The 13644-nt window shown below is 39.1% G+C and overlaps 1 protein-coding gene across 2 annotated transcripts in view; it reads left to right on the top strand.

The window, feature by feature from the left end:
- The window catches only part of LOC129777569 (uncharacterized protein DDB_G0283357), a 230763-nt gene that overhangs the window by 112011 nt on the left and 105108 nt on the right, over nucleotides 1-13644 (top strand). The window lies entirely within an intron of this gene.

A 13644-nucleotide genomic window follows, 5' to 3' on the forward strand; every position in this document is an offset into this window, starting at 1 on the left:
TGCTGCAAAATAATCAGCCAGTTCCCCTTGGAATTGAAAATTACAAGCAAGCGAACGAATTTATTTTAATGTTTTCTATACATATAATACTACGACCAAATACATTTAGTTCTGTGATTTTTCAATCAAGTGCAATTAGCAGGAAAGCTTCTGAAGATTATTCTTCCCCATCAGTAGGACATTTCCGTATCCAATATTGGATGCATAAAACCTTGTACCTCCTACATAACGCTCTCGTTTTCGAAGTCCCCCAAATATTCATTTATTCTTTCATTCAGAATGAATTCAGATTCAACTTCAAACAAATGATCACTAAATCAACGATAGTCCTACGTCACCGTTGCGGTTATACCATAGATATAACCCACTTTCTGTTTTTTAATTATAACAATGAAAATTGTGATTCTAGATAGTTTCCGTCAATTTGGAGAGGGTCGGGTCAAAATTTGTTATTTATTGATCGATTTGCCGTGGAATTGCTCCTTAAACAAAATTTTAGTTAGTATTTTATTTTTTCAAAGAAAACATGAAAAAGTTGTTCTTAGAAAAACTTTTTCTCTGTAAAAGAGCTAGTATAGGGAACTTGTTGGATATAGTAAGGGCTATTTAAATTTTTTTTGAGAAATTAAAAAAATACTTTTTTGAGAAAAATGAATTACAATTTCAAAATAATTTTTTTTTCACTGCAACTTTTCTTCATCAAATTTTCGATTATTTTTCAATAAATATTTAAACAATTTCCTACATTTAATCCTTTGACCAGAGTTTTGTAGATATTATAGGTTTTGAGCTTTTTTTTTTAATTCATCACATGCAAAAAAGATTGATTTTGCTGTCGTAATCACCGATTGTATTTGTTTTTTACAGTTTATAGTAATTTTATATGTCGAGCGTGAACATTTGTTCACCCAGTAACAATGCCGTACAAATCAATCCGTTGCTGAGCATCGCACCGAAGTGAACGAACAGCTACTGGAATGTGTGTCTCGAATTAGTAAATGTACGATTGACTACAGCGAGCTGTTCCTGTATTTTTTTGTGCCCAGGAATGTGATATGTCAATATTGTAATACGCTGATGTTTCATTTGGAGATACCTGGATTATGTTGTGCAAGTGCAAAGTCAAACTAACATTGACTCAACAACCGGAACCCTTGCGCTCTTTGGTTTACTGTCAGTAATCAAAATCAATTCATATCTTGACGAACGCTCTATGTATTCTTTCAAATGACATCACGAGGTGCGAACCTTGCTAGATGAAATGGATTCAATTGGACATTGAAGGCGACAAGTTTCTTCTGAAATTAGTTTATACATGGATTTACTCACCAATTTTGAGATCACAAACAACTCTAAGATTCAAAAATTCAAATTCACCGTCGAACCGAATCGTTTTTCTGACCAGCGAATGGAGAACACATATTTCTTTAATTTTATTAGGTGTACCGGTAAGTTTCTTCGGTTTTACAACAGATGGCATAACTTGATTATTATTCCAGTGAATCCGTTGACATTCGACATTCGTTGGAAAGCTACTGTCATTGCGCATCTTTTTCAGTATATTTCAAAAAGTTGAAGCGTAAACAACATAGTTTTTTTTTGCCAATTCGAATATGTCGAATTTCGTACCAAAGAGACTGTTTTTGCGGGAAATGTTACTTCATTAATTCAATATGAAGAAAAAAGCTGTGGAAAGTCATCGCATTTTGGTGGAAGTTTGTGGCGAGCATGCTCCAACTGAGCGAACGTGTCAGACGAGGTTTGCACGGTTTAAAAGTGGCAATTTTGATTTGGAAGACGAAAAACGTTCCAGACCGCCAAAAAATTTTGAAGATAAAGAATTGGAGGCTTTACTCGATCAAGATCCGTCTAAAACGCAACAAGAACTTGCAGATACACTTGGAGTAGCTCAGCAAACCATATCCGATCGTTTGAAAGCAATAGGAATGATTCGAAAGATAGGACAGTGGGTGCCGTATGAATTGAAGCTACGAGACCTCGAACGCCATTTTTTCAAGAGCGAACAACTGCTCCAACGGCATAAAAGATAGGGTTTTTTGCATCGAATCATTACTGACGATGAAAAGTGGGTCCATTACGACAATTCTAAACGTCGGGCAATGTATTGATACCCCGGCCATGCATCAACATCGAAGGCCACGCGGAATATTCACGGTCAGAAGGTTATGCTGTCTATTTGGTAAGACCAGCTGGGTGTGGTGTACTATGAGCTACTAAACCTGAGCCGTGCACTGAAGGAAAAACGGCCACAATACGAGCAAAGACACGATTAAGTTATTTTGCAGCTCGACAATGCTCGGCCGCATGTCGCGAAACCGGTCAAAACATACTTGGAAACGCTGAAATGGGAGGTCCTATCCCACCCGCCGTATTCTCCAGACATTGCTCCATCCGATTTCTACCTTTTTCGATCGATGCAACATGGCCTGGTTAACCAGCTCTTCTCCAGTTTTGATGAAGTCAAAAATTGGATCGATTCGTGGTTAGCCGACAAACCGGCCGATCCGTGAATCCGTGAATTGCCAGGAAGATGTGAAAAAGTTATGACTAGCGTTGGGCAATACTTTGAATATTAAATTTGATACCATTTTTGCAGAATAGAGCTTTTTTTTTTTAAGTTCAAGCGTTTTGTGTTTTAAGTTCAAGCGTCCAGAAACACGTTTCCACCGTGCGCCATCCGACCAGGACATCTGCTCTCGTGCTTTTGATTCACCATACACGGTGGAAAATAGCGGTGCTATTTTGTTCGGTAGAGATACGGTGTCAATTTTCTATATTTTTTGCCGTTTGGGTGAGAGTGCTTCTGTATTTTTACATTACACACACACATTGTTGTTGTTCTTATGCATTGCCAAATGTATATTGAAGTGGTTAAAAAATGTAGAAATGTAGACTCTTTTCAGAACTACCAAAACACTATACTTAAGAGTTATGTATAAAATTCCGATGCCATTCTACACTAAAAGTATCTCCCCGGCTATACAACCAAATTGATACAAATAATTTCATAGTCCTACGTCAACAATTCTATGGCGTCTAAGAGCAATAGGATGGTGGTATTTGTAGTCACATTGGTTGCGCGTTCGCTTACTAAGCGATTGATCGTGAGTTCGCGACTCAGGGCCCTAAATTGACCATCTTTGTGCTGCTATAGAATAACTACGTCCACGCAACAATCATCAGCGATGGAGATTGATTCAGAAATACAATTTTGGGGAAACGATTGAATAAAAAATTTAATGCTATCTCCAACCAAGATTTGTAAGTTTAGCGCTGACAGGTCAAGGAATTTTCAGAAAATTCCCAATATACCTGTAAATAGTTTAAATCTATCAATGCAATCGTGTTATAAAGTGTTTTCCATGGGCAACATTTTTCTTGTTCAAATGGTGATGGTGACGGAATCGGTGTTATATATCTTCTAATTCATGACCACAGAGAAGTATTCGACTAGTATCGTATAACAGTAAGCTGCTGCTACCAAATTCCCGAATTTTGACTCAAGAACTGCAATTATCGCTGCTGTTTGATATTGCATACTCTCCATACCGTTGATATCAGCAAGCCAATCGAACACACGTATTGCTCATATCTTAGATTTTTTGCGCAGCTGCGTTCAGCCTAAATAGTTCGAAACGTGTTCCTCCCAAAATTTTAACTGTCGATCACGAATGCAAATTCGCAATCACTACGACGAGTCGTTTGCTGCTGCTCTTCTCTTTTGCTCTGGGATCCCCATCTGGCCAGAACTGTCACCCGGAAAATTCAATTTCTCCGAGGAACAAAACAAAAATCTGACGTGACAATTTTTCACGAGTGGCTATGAGGAATAATAAAAATAATAGCCCGGATGCGGGTATGCCACTAGTTCAGCGATAAGCATTTTAAACTACGGTCTGGCCTGGTAGCTCCAGCAGCTCCGGGTCATTTTTTGTTTCGGCGGCATTGTCTTGTCGAGTCGCCGTTGGCGGGGTGGAGGGTGGTTCGTAGAGATAAGGGAAGTCTTGTGTGATTGAATCACGTACCGTAGCAGCCGGGCAGTGGTAGTCCTGACCAGGGTGGCGATGAGGCGATAAGGAAATTCGCTGTTTTTTCGCCTTAGTCTTCTTTTAAATTGGATCTCCGAATTGTCTATCGTTCGCCGCTCCATCGCGCCTCAGATACTGGCCGACTGCCAAGGCGGAACTTTCACACTTCGCCGTATCGCGGAAAGCAACAGAGCAGTAGAGCGGAGACAGCACGAGGCTTATCCTTTCCTCTCTTTTTTTTTTCTGCAAATGCTCTGCAGAAGCATCATTAGCATATTTATGATAATGAGATTATTATGCTTATTATGCTGTGAGAGCGGCGTTTTTCTCGGCCTGTTTCTATGTTGTCACCCATACACGTATGTACGCGCGGGATAACTCTTCGGCCAGCAGATGGCGTTCCAGTGTCGGGAGCGCAGCTACGGCGAGGGCAGCCCACTCCCGATGCATGATTTTAATTTTGGAGAAAGTTTTCCTCTCTTGGGTCGGCTTTTGTTCGAATGCGGACACCCTGCGGGTTGAAGGAGGGAAAAGCCGATGTTCAACCCTTGAATATTAAGTGTTCAAAAGAAGAAATGATATGAACTCTTAACAATTTCCACTCGCTCAACGGTGATAAAATTACCGCAGTTTAAAGAACAAAGAATAATTTCCCGGGATGCGGAAAAACCACGTCAGCCTGATTGTTCCGAAGCCCCGTGCGGAACGAGCGGAGCCCGTGAAGAATGCGATCAAATAATCCCGTCAGAAAAGTTTGGGCATAATTCAAAATAAGACGTCGACTGTCGCTCTTAATTTGTTCTACGTTCAACGTGTTCGGAGGGAGCACGATGGAAATTAAAGGCGACGTTGTTTTGCTGTGCACAAACACCACGAGGGTATGCGCTCTGTACCGACATAAGAAAACATAAATAAAATCCCGGTAAATGGAAGGCGACCCGAACACGTATTTCCACAGCTCCCGCCACAACAACAGCCTCAAGAAATGCACCTGAAGCTAAAAATTCAGCAACTTTCGTGCCGTTTTTCCCTCTCTCGGGACACCCCGAGGTGGGCATACTTTAAGGTTTCTTCTATGCGAATGTAGGAAGTTGTAAATTCCCAAACCTTACAGTGAAAGCGCTTCAAAGAAAGCACTGAGTTTTTGGTTTTTTTTTGTATGTTTGTGTGTGTGTCCCTTCCTTAACGCTTCGGCTGGGTGGGACTTTTCTCGTGCTTGAAACTTAAACGATCTGAGAAATTCACTTTTTCGCTTGCTTGAGCTTGCGATGGCTTGAGCTTGGTTAGTGGTGTGCCCTGTTCGAAATAAAGACATTACGAGTGCGCCAAGGGAGGTTGTATTAGGTCTGCATCACGAAGTGCTATCGTTCATTCCCGGGATGCCAGTTTCGATCGCTTCAACCCTGTGCCATTCCATAACTTTGACTGCCAGTAGCTTCGAAGTCAAACAGTTCTTGATATTACAGTGTACGATTTTTCACCTCAGTTGAGCTTGGCTATTCAAACCCCTGAGGGGGTAGGGAGAGAAAAAAATGAATAAAAAAAACGAGTCCAACAGTCCCCGTCAGCTCCGTCCGCATTTTCTCGGTGTGAAACACAAGATGAAAGAGCACGATGAAAACAAACAATTTCAAATCCTTGCAGGATGTTTGCGCATTCCAGAGTGAGAATCGATTGTGCTCTTCGAAACTGCGGAATGCGGGGCACATCATAATCGTCAAAAGGTCACAGCGTGGGGTGGAGTTTGGAGGAGTCTAGCTGCTCGAATCCCCCTAGAGCCTGAAGGCATTAAACAATAATCATACTTTGGATCAGTAGAGTGGAAGATTCATCACGATATCGCTATCGACTCACCTCTGGTAAAAAATCATTCTCGCATATGGTGGATACAAAATCATCACTCCTAGGGGTTTCCATTCGTTGGGATCCAATTGGAGGAAGGGACGTGGTAATTTACAGCAGGTCACGCGAGTTGAGACTGAATGTCTTCATTACTTCGTCACGATTCGTCAGAATTGCCTCGTTCGGCGGTGGTTTCTCTCGCCTCTACTCATTCGCATAGCAGTGCCTTCATATGTTTTTATGTTTTGCACTCATTGCTCACTGCTCACTGCAGTGTGCGCTTGTTGATTGATGAAGATCTCAGAAGAGCGGGAGGCATATCTGCCGGAAAATGGCGACGTAACGATGCTGGTGCGCTCCGTTGCATTCAGCGCTCTGTTCCGGGCATCGCCGTACGATTATGAGCATAATTTCTTCATCAAGGTCAACACTGACGGATGTTTGTGTGTACGTGTGTGTACGTGTCTGGGCGAGCTTCGGGGCAAGCGATTTAATGCACCGACATATGCTACCCCGATGCCTCTCGTATCATGCATTTGGATAGTTTTTTTCTGCTTGATGTGACTTGGTACTTCTTATGAGAACGTGGCGGCTCCTTTGAACAGATCGAAAAGACAGACTTCTACCTAGGCATCGGAACCTGATTCAAGTGACAGGTGCGGCAAGTCTTGGTTGTCAGAATGAGAACTTTTGAGTGGGTTATTTTTTTATTCTAATCAAAATTTTCCGACAAGCGTTGGTTTGCTCGGAAATAATATTGGAGCATACGGAGCGCATAAAACTGCGTGAGCTATCTACCTTGATGATGGATGTAATACATCTTGCGATGTTCGTTTCAATGTCTTCACGTTGATCACTTAACTTGTTGGAGTACATCAACACTTTTCAATAGGATTATAAGTGTAACACCAGATGGGAAGGAAATGGACAAGTGGAAGAAGTACAATATTAGTTATTATGATCAAGATCTTACAATAGAAAGCTCTTTGAAATCTGAATGAGAGCTTTAGAACCAATGCTTTCTGACTGTCCCCATCTGGATTTATGTTATTTTGAATATGAAATTTAAGTTTGAGAATCTTAATTGTAAAGTTCCATAATTTCAGTGTCAAATTGCCTCGAATGAATTTTATTCTGAGATTCACTCAATTATCCCTACGGTTAGCTCCAAGCCATGGTTCAAAAGTCTGGACTTGAGTCGGGACTTTATTTGCACATTCTTCCGACTCATGTCCAATCACGGTTCGTTAGACGCACTACTCTTTCGTATCAATCTTACCGGTAACAATCTGCGTTTGTGACCAAGGTTACCAAGACATCGAACACGTTGTTTGGTCATGCGAGGTGTATCACGTCGCCAGATCGAATTTAGAAAACTCCCTTTGGACCCTAAGAAGACAGGGGGTGAGAGATATGTTGGCTCGGTTAGGCCTTGAATACATGTCCCAAATATATCCTTATACCCTCATACCCTTATACTAGAATTCCCTATTGTGAAGAATTTGGCTCCTATAATCTTATGTAACTGAGCCTGTAAAAACGAACTATTAAAAAAAAGTTGCATAATGGAATTTGGTGTCTGAAATTTTTCTCTGGAATTGGAAAACTATATATATTATTAAATATTTGTAGAGTATCTTGGTATGGAATGAATGCTCTTGAATTTGAAAATTGAAATCTAGTTCTTAGATTTTTTTTTTAATATGAAATCTGAACTTCTATCTGATATTTGTTTCGACTTAAAAATTTCTATCTCAAATCCGTTAAAAATGGACTTTGTTAATAGGATCCAGAAAATGTTCGAAATAGAAATTGGAAACCTGGTTTTGTGTTCTAAAAAAACTGTGACTTGCGCATGCATTTGAAACTTTTTATCTGGGGTCCAATGTTTTAATGGCTTATTTAAATTTGAAGCCAGACTTCCACGTCCGAAACAGAACCCTGAGAAACCTAATCTGAAGTTCTGAACCTGAATCTGAGAGTCTGAATCTGAGATTCTGAATCCATGATTCTGAATCCAAGAAGATATGGGAAACTGAATATGAGAAACTGAATCTAAAAATCTGATTCTGAGAATATGAATTTGAGAATCTGAATCTGAGTGAGAATATGAGAATTTGAATCCGAGAATTTAAATCCGAGAATCTTAATCTGAAAATCTGAATTCGGGAAATGAAAATTGTTGAAAAATCTATGCCGAAAAACACGTCTTGTATATGCTCGTGAAATTGCCCGGATGTCAGAAGTGTAGTTTCAAACATTGAGAAAGAAATGATAGTTCTGTGTAAATATTTCCAAGCTAATTTGTTGTCGCTTAATTGATCGAAAACCAAATGCATGGTCTTTCATTCTCCAAGGAAAAAAATCGCACTTTACTCTGACAAGAACAAGACTAAAGAAATTACAATCATTGCAGAATAGATGCATGAAAATAATGTTTAGGCTACCGACTCTTCATCCTACTTTGGACTTATATTCTGACAACCCTAACTGTATACTGCCACTAATCGGAGTACGCGAACTTCAGACATGTAGACTCGTACACAGTGTCATAAATGACAAGCAATCACACCATAACCTAGCAATACCTACAGCAAACCACCGACATAGAACACGACAAGCCCAAAATTTAGTACGAAGTCGAGTAACGACTAATGTAGGCCAACATCGCATTCTTTGAATTGTGTCTGAAATTAATTTGATATTACAATGACGAATTTTGGTAGAAGTACCAGGAAAATTATAGTAAAAGGAATTTTTAAGGGCCAATTAGACGATCAATCTATGAACAGTTCTGCGATTGGACTCATGAACGTTTACTTGGCAAGAAATCGTGAATGTTTGAAGGTATCAATAACAAAACATCCATTTTGGGTGGAACGAAGTTTGCCGGGTCAGCTAGTTTAGCTCCGGAAAGCTTGGAAAATAATAGTTGACAACGCCGACCACAACCGTTTTCTCTTTGCTTTGTCGTAAATAACCCACTTCTCATCCCCAGGAAAACAATCCGATCTCGAAATGGGTCGATTTTGTTGCGATTCATCAGGGATTGACAAATGAAAATTCGGTTCATTTTTAAACGGTTTTATTTAGCTTGCCCTGTAACATGTTTGTAACGTGTTTGTCAGTAGCGCCTCACATTGATCCCACTTTAATAAAAATTTGACCCCCTTCCTGTTGACCGATTGATTTGAAATTTAGAACACACTTTTATCTCTGCAGTCACTATTAAATTGCGTATTTCATGATCCCAAAAGTCCAAGATAGCGGCCGCTACAAAATGGCGGATCACATATTTTCTTAGAACTCAATTAATTTTAGTATCAAATGAAAGGACTTGACTTTATGAAAAATGCAAATCCAAGATGGCTGCCACTAAAAAATTGCGGACTACATATTTTCTCAAAACCCCAACAACATGGGTATCAAACGAAAGGGACACAGTTATTTATGAAAAATGCAAATTTAAAATGGCTGCCACTACAAAATGGCAGACATATATTTTCTCAAAACCCCATTAATATGAGTATCAAATGAAAGGGGACTAGTTCAAAACAGTTATTTATGAAAAATGCAAATCCAAGATGGCTGCCACTAAAAAATGGCGGACTACATATTTTCTCAAAACCCCAACAACATGGGTATCAAACGAAAGGGACACAGTTATTTATGAAAAATGCAAATTTAAAATGGCTGCCACTACAAAATGGCAGACATATATTTTCTCAAAACCCCATTAATATGAGTATCAAATGAAAGGGGACTAGTTCAAAACAGTTATTTATGAAAAATGCAAATCCAAGATGGCTGCCACTAAAAAATGGCGGACTACATATTTTCTCAAAACCCCAACAACATGGGTATCAAACGAAAGGGACACAGTTATTTATGAAAAATGCAAATTTAAAATGGCTGCCACTACAAAATGGCAGACATATATTTTCTCAAAACCCCATTAATATGAGTATCAAATGAAAGGGGACTAGTTCAAAACAGTTATTTATGAAAAATGCAAATCCAAGATGGCTGCCACTAAAAAATGGCGGACTACATATTTTCTCAAAACCCCAACAACATGGGTATCAAACGAAAGGGACACAGTTATTTATGAAAAATGCAAATTTAAAATGGCTGCCACTACAAAATGGCAGACATATATTTTCTCAAAACCCCATTAATATGAGTATCAAATGAAAGGGGACTAGTTCAAAACAGTTATTTATGAAAAATGCAAATCCAAGATGGCTGCCACTACAAAATGGCGATAAAAATATGTTTTCGTCAAACCCAATCAATATGGGTAATCAAATGAAAGGAATTGACTAGTAGAACGCAATTATTAGAAAAACATACTCAAAATGGCCACCTTTACAAAACGGCAACAAATATATTGTTTTTTCAAAACCTTATCAATATGAGAATCAAATGAAGGGAATTGACCAGTAGAACACAGTTATTTATGAAAAAATGAAAATTTAAAATGGCCACCACCAAAAAAGGCGATATATGTTTTTCTCAAGGCCCAGTTATTATAGGTATCAAATGAAAGGGCTTGAATAGTAGATCACATAACTTGAAAACTCCAAACCCAAGATGGCTACAATCACAAACTAGCAAATTACTTTTTTAAGCGCTTTTATTTAACATTAACTGATTGTATTGTATGTATATATGTCTGTAGGGTTGTCCCACATTCATAGAAATTTGACCTAGAGGTACTGACCGATTGTTCTGAAATTTATAAAACACCTATCTCTGCTGTCATTTTAAAACTGCCTATTACATGACCTTGAAAAATCCAATTTGACCGCCGCTACAAAATAGCTGATTCCATATTATCTAAACAAAATGTTGATTGGGATATGTGTATCAAACGAACGAACTTGTGAATGTGTATCAAACGAACGAATTTGGAGAACACACAATGTTTTTTTTGGAATCCACTCAATATTGATATCATATGAAATGATTTGACTAATAGAATACAGTACAATGGTTTTATTGTAGAGAAATATTATATTTTTTTATTAGATTTTGAGAGGCGTAGCACTTAAGGCTTTTGCCTTATAATGAAACAGATAATGTACTAAAAACTAGAAAATAAAATAAGTAACAAAAAACTTTTTAAGTTAAACGGTTTCATTGTGAACATAGCAATATACTAAAAGCTAGAAAATAATTAGGCAAGTAGCAGTTAGCAGTTGTCGCACCCCTTCTTTCATTAATCTAGGGCATTGATAGGATAGTGAACACGTGCTTCATTCGAATAATTCTAAGCGGTTTTTGTGCAATGCGTAATCTATTGGGCAATCAAAGAAGTGACTATAAGACGAAGCAATCGGCGATTCTCTTTATTTTATCAATTTTTCCGACAATTGACTTACGTTGGTGTATCATATCAAAGATTCATAATAAGAAAATTACTGGAACGGAATCGACAGAATGTTTTTTTATTATTAATTCGTTTATTTTTACAGGCTCAGTTACTTAAGTTTAAAGGAGCCGACTTCTTAAATATAATTTTATAACTATATATATAAACAATTTTCTTACATCTATGGTTAGTAAGGTGGAAAACGATTACTCGCGGTGTACTCGAGTTTAGGAGGGTGTCATATTTTTAGGAGAAGGATAGGATATAAGGAAATTGTAACAATGGTAATGAACACTCATTTCATAAATCTATTCGTATATCTATAGTGTATTTACATTTCAACTTATTCTACTATTTATAGCAAGGGGACGAATTACCCGCAAAGGAAGGAAAGGATGGTATAAGGATGTAGGGACAATCACACACGAAGATCTATAGCTTTAAGGAAAACATATATATGGGACATGTAATCAAGGTCTAACCGAGCCAACACATCGCTCACCGGCACATTGGGCTGTCTTCCTCGGGCCCGAAGGGAGTTTTCTAAATTCGATCTGGCGACCAGATACACCTCGCACGATCAAACAATATGCTCGATGTCGTGATAACCTTGGCCACAAACGCAGAGATTGATGCTGGCAAGATTGAAACGAAAGAGTAGTGCATCTAACGAACAGTGATTGGACATGAGTCGGGAGAAGGTGCGAATAAAGTCCCGACTCAAGTCTAGACTTTTGAACCACGGTTTGAGGCTAACCTTAGGGATAATCGAGTGAAACCACCGGCCCAATTCATCTTCATTCGACTTGTGTTGCCAGTTAGCGATGGTATTTTTGCGGACTAAAGAATAAAATTCATTGAAAGCGAACGGACTGAACGGATAGCTTCGACAGAGCTAAGACTATCCGTTACAATGTAATAGTGTTCAACAGGTCGTGAGACGACGCTGTCCAGCGCCCAATGAATTGCTGCCAATTCAGCAATATACACTGAGCAAGGATTCTGAAGACTGTGTGAGGTGCTAAAAAATTCGTTGAACACTCCAAATCCTGTGGACTCGTTTATAGTGGACCCATCAGTAAAGTACATATTATCACAATTGATACCCCCATACTTTTCATCGAAGATCGTTGGAGCGATCCTCGATCGTTGGTAATCTGAATATCCATGGATATCTTGCTTCATGGACAGATCAAAATGCACAGAGGAATTGATGTAGTCAGGGAAACATACACGGTTGGGAATATACGAAGGAGGATCAACCTGCATGGAGATGAATTCATAATATGAACTCATGAATCCGGAGTGAAAATTTAGCTCGATCAGCTGCTCAAAATTTCCGATCACCAATGGGTTCATGACCTTACGCCGGATGAAGAACCGAAGAGATAATAAATTGAAGCGATCTTTTAGTGGGAGTAGGCCTGCCAAAACCTCGAGACTCATGGTATGCGTTGAGGGCATACATCCCAACGCAATACGGAGACAAAGATACTGAATTCGCTCGAGTTTGATTAAGTGTGTTTTGGCAGCTGATTGAAAACAGAAACTGCCATACTCCATCACTGAGAGAATAGTTGTTCGATACAACATTATAAGATCTTCTGAGTGGGCTCCCCACCAGCAGCCGGTTATTGTACGGAGAAAGTTTATTCTTTGTTGGCATTTTTTACTCAGATACCTAATATGGCCCCCCCAAGTACATTTGGAGCCGAACCAGACCCCAAGATACTTGAATGACATAGCATGAGTGATCAGTTTACCCAAAAGTTGAAGCTTTGGTTTTGCTGGTCTATGCTTCCTAGAAAAAACCACCATCTCTGTTTTCTCCGTGGAGAATTCTATCCCTAGCCCAATGGCCCAGGTTGAAAAATTGTAAGTATCTTGTAAGGGTCCTTGCAGGTCGGATTCGTTTGATCCTACGACAGACACCACTCCATAGAATCGACAAAATTAAAACATATGAATTACAAACACAGTATCGGCACCATAAACACCATTCACAATTTCAGCCACCTTGCTTGCATTTTGGCTTTATCGATGTACTATTTCGTGTCAATGAATTCTATGAGATTTACCATGTTCAATGGATCAAGGAATAGATAACCAAAATATGAAAATGGAACCTCTCGTAACATCCGAATGCAAGTTACACTACCTGTTCAGTTTTAGAAACAGGTCCAGAAATTGCAAGTTGCCGAAATTGAACCGTGGCAACATAGGAGACTCACCACTTTTAATTCCCACAGGACCGTCTCATGGTTCTCTATGTTCCCTGCGTTAAATATAATTTTCTGCCATCGAATGGTTTCTGATACTTTAATACCCATCTTCCGAATTGTCTGCATTACAACCTGACAACCAGGTAACTTTCAACCA

The sequence above is a fragment of the Toxorhynchites rutilus genome, chromosome 3 (assembly GCF_029784135.1).
Source record: "Toxorhynchites rutilus septentrionalis strain SRP chromosome 3, ASM2978413v1, whole genome shotgun sequence".
In the NCBI taxonomy this organism is placed as follows: domain Eukaryota; kingdom Metazoa; phylum Arthropoda; class Insecta; order Diptera; family Culicidae; genus Toxorhynchites; species Toxorhynchites rutilus.